This window comes from Astyanax mexicanus, unplaced genomic scaffold, assembly GCF_023375975.1.
Source record: "Astyanax mexicanus isolate ESR-SI-001 unplaced genomic scaffold, AstMex3_surface scaffold_31, whole genome shotgun sequence".
In the NCBI taxonomy this organism is placed as follows: Eukaryota; Metazoa; Chordata; class Actinopteri; order Characiformes; family Acestrorhamphidae; genus Astyanax; species Astyanax mexicanus.
Window position 1 is genome coordinate 738930 of NW_026040041.1, and position 14626 is coordinate 753555.

Genomic DNA, 14626 nt, shown 5'->3' on the forward strand with positions numbered 1-14626 from the left:
CCTACGGCCGAAAAACCTGAAACGGTTTTGGAGCAGCAAGGTGCGACGCGCTAAAGGCAATGCGTTGGCCGGGAATCGAACCCGGGTCAACTGCTTGGAAGGCAGCTATGCTCACCACTATACCACCAACGCCACAAACAAGCACACCATTGTTTTGCTGAAAGACCCTCAGTGCAAATTTTCCCCTGGGAAAGATGACCAAACTCTGTCATTTCCACTGCGGGACACATGCACGCTTGGTGGAAAATTGTGGTTTCTGTAGTGTAGTGGTCATCACGTTCGCCTTACACGCGAAAGGTCCCTGGTTCGAAACCAGGCAGAAACATGCCTTTAGTTCTTGTCTTTTGTCTGACACTATGGGCAAGCCTGTCATCACACCTCATTAGTAGATGGGAACAATCTATATTTTGTGTTAGGCCTTATTAAGACAATTGCGAGCACAGGAAGCAATCATGCCATCCCCGTGCTGTTGTTGTGCCTTCTGCGCTCGGCTTCGGATGTGGAAAAAAAACAGAATAAAACAATTACACCTGGTGGACATTCATCCGTCATGCCTGAAGGGTTCCGCTATCAACTGTGGGCCGGTTAGCTCAGTTGGTTAGAGCGTGGTGCTAATAACGCCAAGGTCGCGGGTTCGATTCCCGTACGGGCCAAAAGTTCTTCTCTTTGTTTTGCTATATCATGCTTTCAGACGGTCATCTGTCAAGCAGAGGCAAATGGTGAGTCAGGTAAATAACGTACACTGAAGTTATACACTCAAACTTACAGTTTTTAAAGCTGTTCTCAGTGGCATTCACACAGTCAAAACCTTCGTTGGAGAATGCGGGCATCGATCCCGCTACCTCTCGCATGCTAAGCGAGCGCTCTACCATTTGAGCTAATTCCCCTTGAAGAAACAGGAGCTGTTAGCCTCTCATGACAACAGCATAACATTTAGAAGGCTGAAGCATGTTGATCAGAGGTGACTCACTTCAGCAGTAGCACAGGGAGAACTATGCACAGTTTCAGGTTTCTGGGACTTCACATCACTGACAAGCTCACTCACCATGCATTCCCTAATGAAAAAGGTACAAGAACACACACACCTTCTGTGAAGATTGAGAAGGGGGCAGTATTACCATTTGCATGTTGCAGAGATTCAGCTGCACACAGCTTCCTCGTTAGTATAGTGGACAGTATCTCCGCCTGTCACGCGGAAGACCGGGGTTCGATTTCCCGACGGGGAGAGAATATGTTTTTTCTGAACCTACGGCCGAAAAACCTGAAACGGTTTTGGAGCAGCAAGGTGCGACGCGCTAAAGGCAATGCGTTGGCCGGGAATCGAACCCGGGTCAACTGCTTGGAAGGCAGCTATGCTCACCACTATACCACCAACGCCACAAACAAGCACACCATTGTTTTGCTGAAAGACCCTCAGTGCAAATTTTCCCCTGGGAAAGATGACCAAACTCTGTCATTTCCACTGCGGGACACATGCACGCTTGGTGGAAAATTGTGGTTTCTGTAGTGTAGTGGTCATCACGTTCGCCTTACACGCGAAAGGTCCCTGGTTCGAAACCAGGCAGAAACATGCCTTTAGTTCTTGTCTTTTGTCTGACACTATGGGCAAGCCTGTCATCACACCTCATTAGTAGATGGGAACAATCTATATTTTGTGTTAGGCCTTATTAAGACAATTGCGAGCACAGGAAGCAATCATGCCATCCCCGTGCTGTTGTTGTGCCTTCTGCGCTCGGCTTCGGATGTGGAAAAAAAACAGAATAAAACAATTACACCTGGTGGACATTCATCCGTCATGCCTGAAGGGTTCCGCTATCAACTGTGGGCCGGTTAGCTCAGTTGGTTAGAGCGTGGTGCTAATAACGCCAAGGTCGCGGGTTCGATCCCCGTACGGGCCAAAAGTTCTTCTCTTTGTTTTGCTATATCATGCTTTCAGACGGCCATCTTGTCAAGCAGAGGCAAATGGTGAATCAGGTAAATAACGTACACTGAAGTTATACACTCAAACTTATAGTTTTTAAAGCTGTTCTCAGTGGCATTCACACAGTCAAAACCTTCGTTGGAGAATGCGGGCATCGATCCCGCTACCTCTCGCATGCTAAGCGAGCGCTCTACCATTTGAGCTAATTCCCCTTGAAGAAACAGGAGCTGTTAGCCTCTCATGACAACAGCATAACATTTAGAAGGCTGAAGCATGTTGATCAGAGGTGACTCACTTCAGCAGTAGCACAGGGAGAACTATGCACAGTTTCAGGTTTCTGGGACTTCACATCACTGACAAGCTCACTCACCATGCATTCCCTAATGAAAAAGGCACAAGAACACACACACCTTCTGTGAAGATTGAGAAGGGGCCAGTATTACCTGTTGCATGTTGCAGAGATTCTGCTGCACACAGCTTCCTCGTTAGTATAGTGGACAGTATCTCCGCCTGTCACGCGGAAGACCGGGGTTCGATTCCCCGATGGGGAGAGAATATGTTTTTTCTGAACCTACGGCCGAAAAACCTGAAAAGGTTTTGGATCAGCAAGGTGCGACGCGCTAAAGGCAATGCGTTGGCCGGGAATCGAACCCGGGTCAACTGCTTGGAAGGCAGCTATGCTCACCACAATACCACCAACGCCACAAACAAGCACACCATTGTTTTGCTGAAAGACCCTCAGTGTAAATTTTCCCCTGGGAAAGATGACCAAACTCTGTCATTTCCACTGCGGGACACATGCACGCTTGGTGGAAAATTGTGGTTTCTGTAGTGTAGTGGTCATCACGTTCGCCTTACACGCGAAAGGTCCCGGGTTCGAAACCAGGCAGAAACATGCCTTTAGTTCTTGTCTTTTGTCTGACACTATGGGCAAGCCTGTCATCACACCTCATTAGTAGATGGGAACAATCTATATTTTGTGTTAGGCCTTATTAAGACAATTGCGAGCACAGGAAGCAATCATGCCATCCCCGTGCTGTTGCTGTGCCTTCTGCGCTTGCCTTCGGATATGGAAAAAACAGAATAAAACAATTACACCTGGTGGACATTCATCCGTCATACCTGAAGGGTTCCGCTATCAACTGTGGGCCGGTTAGCTCAGTTGGTTAGAGCGTGGTGCTAATAACGCCAAGGTCGAGGGTTCGATCCCCATACGGGCCAAAAGTTCTTCTCTTTGTTTTGCTATATCATGCTTTCAGACGGTCATCTGTCAAGCAGAGGCAAATGGTGAATCAGGTAAATAACGTACACTGAAGTTATACACTCAAACTTATAGTTTTTAAAGCTGTTCTCAGTGGCATTCACACAGTCCAAACCTTCGTTGGAGAATGCGGGCATCGATCCCGCTACCTCTCGCATGCTAAGCGAGCGCTCTACCATTTGAGCTAATTCCCCTTGAAGAAACAGGAGCTGTTAGCCTCTCATGACAACAGCATAACATTTAGAAGGCTGAAGCATGTTGATCAGAGGTGACTCACTTCAGCAGTAGCACAGGGAGAACTATGCACAGTTTCAGGTTTCTGGGACTTCACATCACTGACAAGCTCACTCACCATGCATTCCCTAATGAAAAAGGCACAAGAACACACACACCTTCTGTGAAGATTGAGAAGGGGCCAGTATTTCCTGTTGCATGTTGCAGAGATTCAGCTGCACACAGCTTCCTCGTTAGTATAGTGGACAGTATCTCCGCCTGTCATGCGGAAGACCGGGGTTCGATCCCCCGACGGGGAGAGAATATGTTTTTTCTGAACCTACGGCCGAAAAACCTGAAAAGGTTTTGGATCAGCAAGGTGCGACGTGCTAAAGGCAATGCGTTGGCCGGGAATCGAACCCGGGTCAACTGCTTGGAAGGCAGCTATGCTCACCACTATACCACCAACGCCACAAACAAGCACACCATTGTTTTGCTGAAAGACCCTCAGTGCAAATTTTCCCCTGGGAAAGATGACCAAACTCTGTCATTTCCACTGCGGGACACATGCACGCTTGGTGGAAAATTGTGGTTTCTGTAGTGTAGTGGTCATCACGTTCGCCTTACACGCGAAAGGTCCCTGGTTCGAAACCAGGCAGAAACATGCCTTTAGTTCTTGTCTTTTGTCTGACACTATGGGCAAGCCTGTCATCACACCTCATTAGTAGATGGGAACAATCTATATTTTGTGTTAGGCCTTATTAAGACAATTGCGAGCACAGGAAGCAATCATGCCATCCCCGTGCTGTTGTGCCTTCTGCGCTTGGCTTCGGATGTGGAAAAAAACAGAATAAAACAATTACACCTGGTGGACATTCATCCGTCATGCCTGAAGGGTTCTGCTATCAACTGTGGGCCGGTTAGCTCAGTTGGTTAGAGCGTGGTGCTAATAACGCCAAGGTGGCGGGTTCGATCCCCGTACGGGCCAAAAATTCTTCTCTTTGTTTTGCTATATCATGCTTTCAGACGGTCATCTGTCAAGCAGAGGCAAATGGTGAATCAGGTAAATAACGTACACTGAAGTTATACACTCAAACTTAGTTTTTAAAGCTGTTCTCAGTGGCATTCACACAGTCAAAACCTTCGTTGGAGAATGCGGGCATCGATCCCGCTACCTCTCGCATGCTAAGCGAGCGCTCTACCATTTGAGCTAATTCCCCTTGAAGAAACAGGAGCTGTTAGCCTCTCATGACAACAGCATAACATTTAGAAGGCTGAAGCATGTTGATCAGAGGTGACTCACTTCAGCAGTAGCACAGGGAGAACTATGCACAGTTTCAGGTTTCTGGGACTTCACATCACTGACAAGCTCACTCACCATGCATTCCCTAATGAAAAAGGCACAAGAACACACACACCTTCTGTGAAGATTGAGAAGGGGCCAGTATTACCTGTTGCATGTTGCAGAGATTCAGCTGCACACAGCTTCCTCGTTAGTATAGTGGACAGTATCTCCGCCTGTCACGCGGAAGACCGGGGTTCGATCCCCCGACGGGGAGAGAATATGTTTTTTCTGAACCTACGGCCGAAAAACCTGAAAAGGTTTTGGATCAGCAAGGTGCGACGTGCTAAAGGCAATGCGTTGGCCGGGAATCGAACCCGGGTCAACTGCTTGGAAGGCAGCTATGCTCACCACTATACCACCAACGCCACAAACAAGCACACCATTGTTTTGCTGAAAGACCCTCAGTGCAAATTTTCCCCTGGGAAAGATGACCAAACTCTGTCATTTCCACTGCGGGACACATGCACGCTTGGTGGAAAATTGTGGTTTCTGTAGTGTAGTGGTCATCACGTTCGCCTTACACGTGAAAGGTCCCTGGTTCGAAACCAGGCAGAAACATGCCTTTAGTTCTTGTCTTTTGTCTGACACTATGGGCAAGCCTGTCATCACACCTCATTAGTAGATGGGAACAATCTATATTTTGTGTTAGGCCTTATTAAGACAATTGCGAGCACAGGAAGCAATCATGCCATCCCCGTGCTGTTGTTGTGCCTTCTGCGCTTGGCTTCGGATGTGGAAAAAAACAGAATAAAACAATTACACCTGGTGGACATTCATCCGTCATGCCTGAAGGGTTCCGCTTTCAACTGTGGGCCGGTTAGCTCAGTTGGTTAGAGCGTGGTGCTAATAACGCCAAGGTGGCGGGTTCGATCCCCGTACGGGCCAAAAATTCTTCTCTTTGTTTTGCTATATCATGCTTTCAGACGGTCATCTGTCAAGCAGAGGCAAATGGTGAATCAGGTAAATAACGTACACTGAAGTTATACACTCAAACTTAGTTTTTAAAGCTGTTCTCAGTGGCATTCACACAGTCAAAACCTTCGTTGGAGAATGCGGGCATCGATCCCGCTACCTCTCTAAGCGAGCGCTCTACCATTTGAGCTAATTCCCCTTGAAGAAACAGGAGCTGTTATCCTCTCATGACAACAGCATAACATTTAGAAGGCTGAAGCATGTTGATCAGAGGTGACTCACTTCAGCAGTATCACATGGAGAACTATGCACAGTTTCAGGTTTCTGGGACTTCACATCACTGACAAGCTCACTCACCATGCATTCCCTAATGAAAAAGGCACAAGAACACACACACCTTCTGTGAAGATTGAGAAGGGGCCAGTATTACCTGTTGCATGTTGCAGAGATTCAGCTGCACACAGCTTCCTCGTTAGTATAGTGGACAGTATCTCCGCCTGTCACGCGGAAGACCGGGGTTCGATTCCCCGACGGGGAGAGAATATGTTTTTTCTGAACCTACGGCCGAAAAACCTGAAAAGGTTTTGGATCAGCAAGGTGCGACGCGCTAAAGGCAATGCGTTGGCCGGGAATCGAACCCGGGTCAACTGCTTGGAAGGCAGCTATGCTCACCACTATACCACCAACGCCACAAACAAGCACACCATTGTTTTGCTGAAAGACCCTCAGTGTAAATTTTCCCCTGGGAAAGATGACCAAACTCTGTCATTTCCACTGCGGGACACATGCACGCTTGGTGGAAAATTGTGGTTTCTGTAGTGTAGTGGTCATCACGTTCGCCTTACACGCGAAAGGTCCCGGGTTCGAAACCAAGCAGAAACATGCCTTTAGTTCTTGTCTTTTGTCTGACACTATGGGCAAGCCTGTCATCACACCTCATTAGTAGATGGGAACAATCTATATTTTGTGTTAGGCCTTATTAAGACAATTGCGAGCACAGGAAGCAATCATGCCATCCCCGTGCTGTTGTTGTGCCTTCTGCGCTTGCCTTCGGATGTGGAAAAAAACAGAATAAAACAATTACACCTGGTGGACATTCATCCGTCATGCCTGAAGGGTTCCGCTTTCAACTGTGGGCCGGTTAGCTCAGTTGGTTAGAGCGTGGTGCTAATAACGCCAAGGTCGCGGGTTCGATCCCCGTACTGGCCAAAAATTCTTCACTTTGTTTTGCTATATCATGCTTTCAGACGGTCATCTGTCAAGCAGAGGCAAATGGTGAGTCAGGTAAATAACGTACACTGAAGTTATACACTCAAACTTATAGTTTTTAAAGCTGTTCTCAGTGGCATTCACACAGTCAAAACCTTCGTTGGAGAATGCGGGCATCGATCCCGCTACCTCTCGCATGCTAAGCGAGCGCTCTACCATTTGAGCTAATTCCCCTTGAAGAAACAGGAGCTGTTAGCCTCTCATGACAACAGCATAACATTTAGAAGGCTGAAGCATGTTGATCAGAGGTGACTCACTTCAGCAGTAGCACAGGGAGAACTATGCACAGTTTCAGGTTTCTGGGACTTCACATCACTGACAAGCTCACTCACCATGCATTCCCTAATGAAAAAGGCACAAGAACACACACACCTTCTGTGAAGATTGAGAAGGGGCCAGTATTACCTGTTGCATGTTGCAGAGATTCAGCTGCACACAGCTTCCTCGTTAGTATAGTGGACAGTATCTCCGCCTGTCACGCGGAAGACCGGGGTTCGATTCCCCGACGGGGAGAGAATATGTTTTTTCTGAACCTACGGCCGAAAAACCTGAAACGGTTTTGGAGCAGCAAGGTGCGACGCGCTAAAGGAAATGCGTTGGCCGGGAATCGAACCCGGGTCAACTGCTTGGAAGGCAGCTATGCTCACCACTATACCACCAACGCCACAAACAAGCACACCATTGTTTTGCTGAAAGACCCTCAGTGTAAATTTTCCCCTGGGAAAGATGACCAAACTCTGTCATTTCCACTGCGGGACACATGCACGCTTGGTGGAAAATTGTGGTTTCTGTAGTGTAGTGGTCATCATGTTCGCCTTCCACGCGAAAGGTCCCTGGTTCGAAACCAGGCAGAAACATGCCTTTAGTTCTTGTCTTTTGTCTGACACTATGGGCAAGCCTGTCATCACACCTCATTAGTAGATGGGAACAATCTATATTTTGTGTTAGGCCTTATTAAGACAATTGCGAGCACAGGAAGCAATCATGCCATCCCCGTGCTGTTGTTGTGCCTTCTGCGCTTGGCGTCGGATGTGGAAAAAAACAGAATAAAACAATTACACCTGGTGGACATTCATCCGTCATGCCTGAAGGGTTCCGCTTTCAACTGTGGGCCGGTTAGCTCAGTTGGTTAGAGCGTGGTGCTAATAACGCCAAGGTCGCGCGTTCGATCCCCGTACGGGCCAAAAGTTCTTCTCTTTGTTTTGCTATATCATGCTTTCAGACGGTCATCTGTCAAGCAGAGGCAAATGGTGAATCAGGTAAATAACGTACACTGAAGTTATACACTCAAACTTATAGTTTTTAAAGCTGTTCTCAGTGGCATTCACACAGTCAAAACCTTCGTTGGAGAATGCGGGCATCGATCCCGCTACCTCTCGCATGCTAAGCGAGCGCTCTACCATTTGAGCTAATTCCCCTTGAAGAAACAGGAGCTGTTAGCCTCTCATGACAACAGCATAACATTTAGAAGGCTGAAGCATGTTGATCAGAGGTGACTCACTTCAGCAGTAGCACAGGGAGAACTATGCACAGTTTCAGGTTTCTGGGACTTCACATCACTGACAAGCTCACTCACCATGCATTCCCTAATGAAAAAGGCACAAGAACACACACACCTTCTGTGAAGATTGAGAAGGGGCCAGTATTACCTGTTGCATGTTGCAGAGCTTCAGCTGCACACAGCTTCCTCGTTAGTATAGTGGACAGTATCTCCGCCTGTCACGCGGAAGACCGGGGTTCGATTCCCCGATGGGGAGAGAATATGTTTTTTCTGAACCTACGGCCGAAAAACCTGAAACGGTTTTGGAGCAGCAAGGTGCGACGCGCTAAAGGCAATGCGTTGGCCGGGAATCGAACCCAGGTCAACTGCTTGGAAGGCAGCTATGCTCACCACTATACCACCAACGCCACAAACAAGCACACCATTGTTTTGCTGAAAGACCCTCAGTGCAAATTTTCCCCTGGGAAAGATGACCAAACTCTGTCATTTCCACTGCGGGACACATGCACGCTTGGTGGAAAATTGTGGTTTCTGTAGTGTAGTGGTCATCACGTTTGCCTTACACGCGAAAGGTCCCTGGTTCGAAACCAGGCAGAAACATGCCTTTAGTTCTTGTCTTTTGTCTGACACTATGGGCAAGCCTGTCATCACACCTCATTAGTAGATGGGAACAATCTATATTTTGTGTTAGGCCTTATTAAGACAATTGCGAGCACAGGAAGCAATCATGCCATCCCCGTGCTGTTGTTGTGCCTTCTGCGCTTGCCTTCGGATGTGGAAAAAAACAGAATAAAACAATTACACCTGGTGGACATTCATCCGTCATGCCTGAAGGCTTCCGCTATCAACAGTGGGCCGGTTAGCTCAGTTGGTTAGAGCGTGGTGCTAATAACGCCAAGGTCGCGGGTTCGATCCCCGTACGGGCCAAAAGTTCTTCTCTTTGTTTTGCTATATCATGCTTTCAGACGGTCATCTGTCAAGCAGAGGCAAATGGTGAATCAGGTAAATAACGTACACTGAAGTTATACACTCAAACTTATAGTTTTTAAAGCTGTTCTCAGTGGCATTCACACAGTCAAAACCTTCGTTGGAGAATGCGGGCATCGATCCCGCTACCTCTCGCATGCTAAGCGAGCGCTCTACCATTTGAGCTAATTCCCCTTGAAGAAACAGGAGCTGTTAGCCTCTCATGACAACAGCATAACATTTAGAAGGCTGAAGCATGTTGATCAGAGGTGACTCACTTCAGCAGTAGCACAGGGAGAACTATGCACAGTTTCAGGTTTCTGGGACTTCACATCACTGACAAGCTCACTCACCATGCATTCCCTAATGAAAAAGGCACAAGAACACACACACCTTCTGTGAAGATTGAGAAGGGGCCAGTATTACCTGTTGCATGTTGCAGAGATTCAGCTGCACACAGCTTCCTCGTTAGTATAGTGGACAGTATCTCCGCCTGTCACGCGGAAGACCGGGGTTCGATTCCCCGACGGGGAGAGAATATGTTTTTTCTGAACCTAGGGCCGAAAAACCTGAAACGGTTTTGGAGCAGCAAGGTGCGACGCGCTAAAGGCAATGCGTTGGCCGGGAATCGAACCCGGGTCAACTGCTTGGAAGGCAGCTATGCTCACCACTATACCACCAACGCCACAAACAAGGACACCATTGTTTTGCTGAAAGACCCTCAGTGCAAATTTTCCCTTGGGAAAGATGACCAAACTCTGTCATTTCCACTGCGGGACACATGCACGCTTGGTGGAAAATTGTGGTTTCTGTAGTGTAGTGGTCATTACGTTCGCCTTACACGCGAAAGGTCCCTGGCTCGAAACCAGGCAGAAACATGCCTTTAGTTCTTGTCTTTTGTCTGACACTATGGGCAAGCCTGTCATCACACCTCATTAGTAGATGGGAACAATCTATATTTTGTGTTAGGCCTTATTAAGACAATTGCGAGCACAGGAAGCAATCATGCCATCCCCGTGCTGTTGTTGTGCCTTCTGCGCTTGGCTTCGGATGTGGAAAAAAACAGAATAAAACAATTACACCTGGTGGACATTCATCCGTCATGCCTGAAGGGTTCTGCTTTCAACTGTGGGCCGGTTAGCTCAGTTGGTTAGAGCGTGGTGCTAATAACGCCAAGGTCGCGGGTTCGATCCCCGTACGGGCAAAAAATTCTTCTCTTTGTTTTGCTATATCATGCTTTCAGACGGTCATCTGTCAAGCAGAGGCAAATGGTGAATCAGGTAAATAACGTACACTGAAGTTATACACTCAAACTTATAGTTTTTAAAGCTGTTCTCAGTGGCATTCACACAGTCAAAACCTTCGTTGGAGAATGCGGGCATCGATCCCGCTACCTCTCGCATGCTAAGCGAGCGCTCTACCATTTGAGCTAATTCCCCTTGAAGAGACAGGAGCTGTTAGCCTCTCATGACAACAGCATAACATTTAGAAGGCTGAAGCATGTTGATCAGAGGTGACTCACTTCAGCAGTAGCACAGGGAGAACTATGCACAGTTTCAGGTTTCTGGGACTTCACATCACTGACAAGCTCACTCACCATGCATTCCCTAATGAAAAAGGCACAAGAACACACACACCTTCTGTGAAGATTGAGAAGGGGCCAGTATTACCTGTTGCATGTTGCAGAGCTTCAGCTGCACACAGCTTCCTCGTTAGTATAGTGGACAGTATCTCCGCCTGTCACGCGGAAGACCGGGGTTCGATTCCCCGACGGGGAGAGAATATGTTTTTTCTGAACCTACGGCCGAAAAACCTGAAACGGTTTTGGATCAGCAAGGTGCGACGCGCTAAAGGCAATGCGTTGGCCGGGAATTGAACCCGGGTCAACTGCTTGGAAGGCAGCTATGCTCACCACTATACCACCAACGCCACAAAAAAGCACACCATTGTTTTGCTGAAAGACCCTCAGTGTAAATTTTCCCCTGGGAAAGATGACCAAACTCTGTCATTTCCACTGCGGGACACATGCACGCTTGGTGGAAAATTGTGGTTTCTGTAGTGTAGTGGTCATCACGTTCGCCTTACACGCGAAAGGTCCCTGGTTCGAAACCAGGCAGAAACATGCCTTTAGTTCTTGTCTTTTGTCTGACACTATGGGCAAGCCTGTCATCACACCTCATTAGTAGATGGGAACAATCTATATTTTGTGTTAGGCCTTATTAAGACAATTGCGAGCACAGGAAGCAATCATGCCATCCCCGTGCTGTTGTTGTGCCTTCTGCGCTTGCCTTCGGATGTGGAAAAAAACAGAATAAAACAATTACACCTGGTGGATATTCATCCGTCATGCCTGAAGGGTTCCCCTATCAACTTTGGGCCGGTTAGCTCAGTTGGTTAGAGCGTGGTGCTAATAACGCCAAGGTCGCGGGTTCGATCCCCGTACGGGCCAAAAGTTCTTCTCTTTGTTTTGCTATATCATGCTTTCAGACGGTCATCTGTCAAGCAGAGGCAAATGGTGAATCAGGTAAATAACGTACACTGAAGTTATATACTCAAACTTATAGTTTTTAAAGCTGTTCTCAGTGGCATTCACACAGTCAAAACCTTCGTTGGAGAATGCGGGCATCGATCCCGCTACCTCTCGCATGCTAAGCGAGCGCTCTACCATTTGAGCTAATTCCCCTTGAAGAAACAGGAGCTGTTAGCCTCTCATGACAACAGCATAACATTTAGAAGGCTGAAGCATGTTGATCAGAGGTGACTCACTTCAGCAGTAGCACAGGGAGAACTATGCACAGTTTCAGGTTTCTGGGACTTCACATCACTGACAAGCTCACTCACCATGCATTCCCTAATGAAAAAGGCACAAGAACACACACACCTTCTGTGAAGATTGAGAAGGGGCCAGTATTACCTGTTGCATGTTGCAGAGATTCAGCTGCACACAGCTTCCTCGTTAGTATAGTGGACAGTATCTCCGCCTGTCACGCGGAAGACCGGGGTTCGATTCCCCGGCGGGGAGAGAGTATGTTTTTTCTGAACCTACGGCCGAAAAACCTGATAAAGGTTTTGGAGCAGCAAGGTGCGACGTGCTAAATGCAATGCATTGGCCGGGAATCGAACCCGGGTCAACTGCTTGGAAGGCAGCTATGCTCACCACTATACCACCAACGCCACAAACAAGCACACCATTGTTTTGCTGAAAGACCCTCAGTGCAAATTTTCCCCTGGGAAAGATGACCAAACTCTGTCATTTCCACTGCGGGACACATGCACGCTTGGTGGAAAATTGTGGTTTCTGTAGTGTAGTGGTCATCACGTTCGCCTTACACGCGAAAGGTCCCTGGTTCGAAACCAGGCAGAAACATGCCTTTAGTTCTTGTCTTTTGTCTGACACTATGGGCAAGCCTGTCATCACACCTCATTAGTAGATGGGAACAATCTATATTTTGTGTTAGGCCTTATTAAGACAATTGCGAGCACAGGAAGCAATCATGCCATCCCCGTGCTGTTGCTGTGCCTTCTGCGCTTGCCTTCGGATGTGGAAAAAACAGAATAAAACAATTACACCTGGTGGACATTCATCCGTCATGCCTGAAGGGTTCCGCTATCAACTGTGGGCCGGTTAGCTCAGTTGGTTAGAGCGTGGTGCTAATAACGCCAAGGTCGCGGGTTCGATCCCCGTACGGGCCAAAAGTTCTTCTCTTTGTTTTGCTATATCATGCTTTCAGACGGTCATCTGTCAAGCAGAGGCAAATGGTGAATCAGGTAAATAACGTACACTGAAGTTATACACTCAAACTTATAGTTTTTAAAGCTGTTCTCAGTGGCATTCACACAGTCAAAACCTTCGTTGGAGAATGCAGGCATCGATCCGCTACCTCTCGCATGCTAAGCGAGCGCTCTACCATTTGAGCTAATTCCCCTTGAAGAAACAGGAGCTGTTAGCCTCTCATGACAACAGCATAACATTTAGAAGGCTGAAGCATGTTGATCAGAGGTGACTCACTTCAGCAGTAGCACAGGGAGAACTATGCACAGTTTCAGGTTTCTGGGACTTCACATCACTGACAAGCTCACTCACCATGCATTCCCTAATGAAAAAGGTACAAGAACACACACACCTTCTGTGAAGATTGAGAAGGGGGCAGTATTACCATTTGCATGTTGCAGAGATTCAGCTGCACACAGCTTCCTCGTTAGTATAGTGGACAGTATCTCCGCCTGTCACGCGGAAGACCGGGGTTCGATTCCCCGACGGGGAGAGAATATGTTTTTTCTGAACCTACGGCCGAAAAACCTGAAACGGTTTTGGAGCAGCAAGGTGCGACGCGCTAAAGGCAATGCGTTGGCCGGGAATCGAACCCGGGTCAACTGCTTGGAAGGCAGCTATGCTCACCACTATACCACCAACGCCACAAACAAGGACACCATTGTTTTGCTGAAAGACCCTCAGTGCAAATTTTCCCCTGGGAAAGATGACCAAACTCTGTCATTTCCACTGCGGGACACATGCACGCTTGGTGGAAAATTGTGGTTTCTGTAGTGTAGTGGTCATTACGTTCGCCTTACACGCGAAAGGTCCCTGGCTCGAAACCAGGCAGAAACATGCCTTTAGTTCTTGTCTTTTGTCTGACACTATGGCAAAGCCTGTCATCACACCTCATTAGTAGATGGGAACAATCTATATTTTGTGTTAGGCCTTATTAAGACAATTGCGAGCACAGGAAGCAATCATGCCATCCCCGTGCTGTTGTTGTGCCTTCTGCGCTTGGCTTCGGATGTGGAAAAAACAGAATAAAACAATTACACCTGGTGGACATTCATCCGTCATGCCTGAAGGGTTCTGCTATCAACTGTGGGCCGGTTAGCTCAGTTGGTTAGAGCGTGGTGCTAATAACGCCAAGGTCGCGGGTTCGATCCCCGTACGGGCCAAAAGTTCTTCTCTTTGTTTTGCTATATCATGCTTTCAGACGGTCATCTGTCAAGCAGAGGCAAATGGTGAGTCAGGTAAATAACGTACACTGAAGTTATACACTCAAACTTACAGTTTTTAAAGCTGTTCTCAGTGGCATTCACACAGTCAAAACCTTCGTTGGAGAATGCGGGCATCGATCCCGCTACCTCTCGCATGCTAAGCGAGCGCTCTACCATTTGAGCTAATTCCCCTTGAAGAAACAGGAGCTGTTAGCCTCTCATGACAACAGCATAACATTTAGAAGGCTGAAGCATGTTGAT

General features: G+C 47.6%; 36 non-coding genes across 36 annotated transcripts; 18 read left to right on the top strand and 18 right to left on the bottom strand.

The window, feature by feature from the left end:
* Nucleotides 1-60: 60 nt before the first annotated feature.
* On the bottom strand, nucleotides 61-132 carry trnag-ucc (transfer RNA glycine (anticodon UCC)). Its single transcript has one exon. It is a non-coding gene; the product is annotated as a tRNA-Gly (tRNA).
* A 120-nt stretch (nucleotides 133-252) lies between these two features.
* trnav-uac (transfer RNA valine (anticodon UAC)) lies at nucleotides 253-325 on the top strand. Its single transcript has one exon. It is a non-coding gene; the product is annotated as a tRNA-Val (tRNA).
* A 254-nt stretch (nucleotides 326-579) lies between these two features.
* trnai-aau (transfer RNA isoleucine (anticodon AAU)) lies at nucleotides 580-653 on the top strand. Its single transcript has one exon. It is a non-coding gene; the product is annotated as a tRNA-Ile (tRNA).
* A 161-nt stretch (nucleotides 654-814) lies between these two features.
* Nucleotides 815-887, bottom strand: trnaa-agc (transfer RNA alanine (anticodon AGC)). The gene has a single exon. It is a non-coding gene; the product is annotated as a tRNA-Ala (tRNA).
* A 418-nt stretch (nucleotides 888-1305) lies between these two features.
* trnag-ucc (transfer RNA glycine (anticodon UCC)) lies at nucleotides 1306-1377 on the bottom strand. Its single transcript has one exon. It is a non-coding gene; the product is annotated as a tRNA-Gly (tRNA).
* Nucleotides 1378-1497: 120 nt separating this feature from the next.
* Nucleotides 1498-1570, top strand: trnav-uac (transfer RNA valine (anticodon UAC)). The gene has a single exon. It is a non-coding gene; the product is annotated as a tRNA-Val (tRNA).
* A 254-nt stretch (nucleotides 1571-1824) lies between these two features.
* Nucleotides 1825-1898, top strand: trnai-aau (transfer RNA isoleucine (anticodon AAU)). The gene has a single exon. It is a non-coding gene; the product is annotated as a tRNA-Ile (tRNA).
* Nucleotides 1899-2060: 162 nt separating this feature from the next.
* trnaa-agc (transfer RNA alanine (anticodon AGC)) lies at nucleotides 2061-2133 on the bottom strand. The gene has a single exon. It is a non-coding gene; the product is annotated as a tRNA-Ala (tRNA).
* A 1170-nt stretch (nucleotides 2134-3303) lies between these two features.
* Nucleotides 3304-3376, bottom strand: trnaa-agc (transfer RNA alanine (anticodon AGC)). Its single transcript has one exon. It is a non-coding gene; the product is annotated as a tRNA-Ala (tRNA).
* Nucleotides 3377-3794: 418 nt separating this feature from the next.
* On the bottom strand, nucleotides 3795-3866 carry trnag-ucc (transfer RNA glycine (anticodon UCC)). The gene has a single exon. It is a non-coding gene; the product is annotated as a tRNA-Gly (tRNA).
* A 120-nt stretch (nucleotides 3867-3986) lies between these two features.
* trnav-uac (transfer RNA valine (anticodon UAC)) lies at nucleotides 3987-4059 on the top strand. The gene has a single exon. It is a non-coding gene; the product is annotated as a tRNA-Val (tRNA).
* Nucleotides 4060-4542: 483 nt separating this feature from the next.
* On the bottom strand, nucleotides 4543-4615 carry trnaa-agc (transfer RNA alanine (anticodon AGC)). Its single transcript has one exon. It is a non-coding gene; the product is annotated as a tRNA-Ala (tRNA).
* Nucleotides 4616-5033: 418 nt separating this feature from the next.
* On the bottom strand, nucleotides 5034-5105 carry trnag-ucc (transfer RNA glycine (anticodon UCC)). Its single transcript has one exon. It is a non-coding gene; the product is annotated as a tRNA-Gly (tRNA).
* A 1013-nt stretch (nucleotides 5106-6118) lies between these two features.
* trnad-guc (transfer RNA aspartic acid (anticodon GUC)) lies at nucleotides 6119-6190 on the top strand. Its single transcript has one exon. It is a non-coding gene; the product is annotated as a tRNA-Asp (tRNA).
* Nucleotides 6191-6269: 79 nt separating this feature from the next.
* Nucleotides 6270-6341, bottom strand: trnag-ucc (transfer RNA glycine (anticodon UCC)). Its single transcript has one exon. It is a non-coding gene; the product is annotated as a tRNA-Gly (tRNA).
* Nucleotides 6342-6787: 446 nt separating this feature from the next.
* On the top strand, nucleotides 6788-6861 carry trnai-aau (transfer RNA isoleucine (anticodon AAU)). The gene has a single exon. It is a non-coding gene; the product is annotated as a tRNA-Ile (tRNA).
* Nucleotides 6862-7022: 161 nt separating this feature from the next.
* Nucleotides 7023-7095, bottom strand: trnaa-agc (transfer RNA alanine (anticodon AGC)). The gene has a single exon. It is a non-coding gene; the product is annotated as a tRNA-Ala (tRNA).
* A 267-nt stretch (nucleotides 7096-7362) lies between these two features.
* On the top strand, nucleotides 7363-7434 carry trnad-guc (transfer RNA aspartic acid (anticodon GUC)). Its single transcript has one exon. It is a non-coding gene; the product is annotated as a tRNA-Asp (tRNA).
* Nucleotides 7435-7513: 79 nt separating this feature from the next.
* On the bottom strand, nucleotides 7514-7585 carry trnag-ucc (transfer RNA glycine (anticodon UCC)). Its single transcript has one exon. It is a non-coding gene; the product is annotated as a tRNA-Gly (tRNA).
* Nucleotides 7586-7705: 120 nt separating this feature from the next.
* trnag-ucc (transfer RNA glycine (anticodon UCC)) lies at nucleotides 7706-7778 on the top strand. The gene has a single exon. It is a non-coding gene; the product is annotated as a tRNA-Gly (tRNA).
* A 488-nt stretch (nucleotides 7779-8266) lies between these two features.
* Nucleotides 8267-8339, bottom strand: trnaa-agc (transfer RNA alanine (anticodon AGC)). Its single transcript has one exon. It is a non-coding gene; the product is annotated as a tRNA-Ala (tRNA).
* A 936-nt stretch (nucleotides 8340-9275) lies between these two features.
* trnai-aau (transfer RNA isoleucine (anticodon AAU)) lies at nucleotides 9276-9349 on the top strand. The gene has a single exon. It is a non-coding gene; the product is annotated as a tRNA-Ile (tRNA).
* A 161-nt stretch (nucleotides 9350-9510) lies between these two features.
* trnaa-agc (transfer RNA alanine (anticodon AGC)) lies at nucleotides 9511-9583 on the bottom strand. The gene has a single exon. It is a non-coding gene; the product is annotated as a tRNA-Ala (tRNA).
* Nucleotides 9584-9850: 267 nt separating this feature from the next.
* On the top strand, nucleotides 9851-9922 carry trnad-guc (transfer RNA aspartic acid (anticodon GUC)). The gene has a single exon. It is a non-coding gene; the product is annotated as a tRNA-Asp (tRNA).
* A 79-nt stretch (nucleotides 9923-10001) lies between these two features.
* Nucleotides 10002-10073, bottom strand: trnag-ucc (transfer RNA glycine (anticodon UCC)). The gene has a single exon. It is a non-coding gene; the product is annotated as a tRNA-Gly (tRNA).
* A 681-nt stretch (nucleotides 10074-10754) lies between these two features.
* On the bottom strand, nucleotides 10755-10827 carry trnaa-agc (transfer RNA alanine (anticodon AGC)). The gene has a single exon. It is a non-coding gene; the product is annotated as a tRNA-Ala (tRNA).
* Nucleotides 10828-11094: 267 nt separating this feature from the next.
* trnad-guc (transfer RNA aspartic acid (anticodon GUC)) lies at nucleotides 11095-11166 on the top strand. The gene has a single exon. It is a non-coding gene; the product is annotated as a tRNA-Asp (tRNA).
* Nucleotides 11167-11437: 271 nt separating this feature from the next.
* Nucleotides 11438-11510, top strand: trnav-uac (transfer RNA valine (anticodon UAC)). The gene has a single exon. It is a non-coding gene; the product is annotated as a tRNA-Val (tRNA).
* A 253-nt stretch (nucleotides 11511-11763) lies between these two features.
* trnai-aau (transfer RNA isoleucine (anticodon AAU)) lies at nucleotides 11764-11837 on the top strand. Its single transcript has one exon. It is a non-coding gene; the product is annotated as a tRNA-Ile (tRNA).
* A 161-nt stretch (nucleotides 11838-11998) lies between these two features.
* On the bottom strand, nucleotides 11999-12071 carry trnaa-agc (transfer RNA alanine (anticodon AGC)). The gene has a single exon. It is a non-coding gene; the product is annotated as a tRNA-Ala (tRNA).
* Nucleotides 12072-12682: 611 nt separating this feature from the next.
* Nucleotides 12683-12755, top strand: trnav-uac (transfer RNA valine (anticodon UAC)). The gene has a single exon. It is a non-coding gene; the product is annotated as a tRNA-Val (tRNA).
* A 252-nt stretch (nucleotides 12756-13007) lies between these two features.
* trnai-aau (transfer RNA isoleucine (anticodon AAU)) lies at nucleotides 13008-13081 on the top strand. Its single transcript has one exon. It is a non-coding gene; the product is annotated as a tRNA-Ile (tRNA).
* A 500-nt stretch (nucleotides 13082-13581) lies between these two features.
* trnad-guc (transfer RNA aspartic acid (anticodon GUC)) lies at nucleotides 13582-13653 on the top strand. Its single transcript has one exon. It is a non-coding gene; the product is annotated as a tRNA-Asp (tRNA).
* A 79-nt stretch (nucleotides 13654-13732) lies between these two features.
* trnag-ucc (transfer RNA glycine (anticodon UCC)) lies at nucleotides 13733-13804 on the bottom strand. Its single transcript has one exon. It is a non-coding gene; the product is annotated as a tRNA-Gly (tRNA).
* A 445-nt stretch (nucleotides 13805-14249) lies between these two features.
* On the top strand, nucleotides 14250-14323 carry trnai-aau (transfer RNA isoleucine (anticodon AAU)). Its single transcript has one exon. It is a non-coding gene; the product is annotated as a tRNA-Ile (tRNA).
* A 161-nt stretch (nucleotides 14324-14484) lies between these two features.
* trnaa-agc (transfer RNA alanine (anticodon AGC)) lies at nucleotides 14485-14557 on the bottom strand. Its single transcript has one exon. It is a non-coding gene; the product is annotated as a tRNA-Ala (tRNA).
* Nucleotides 14558-14626: the final 69 nt, after the last annotated feature.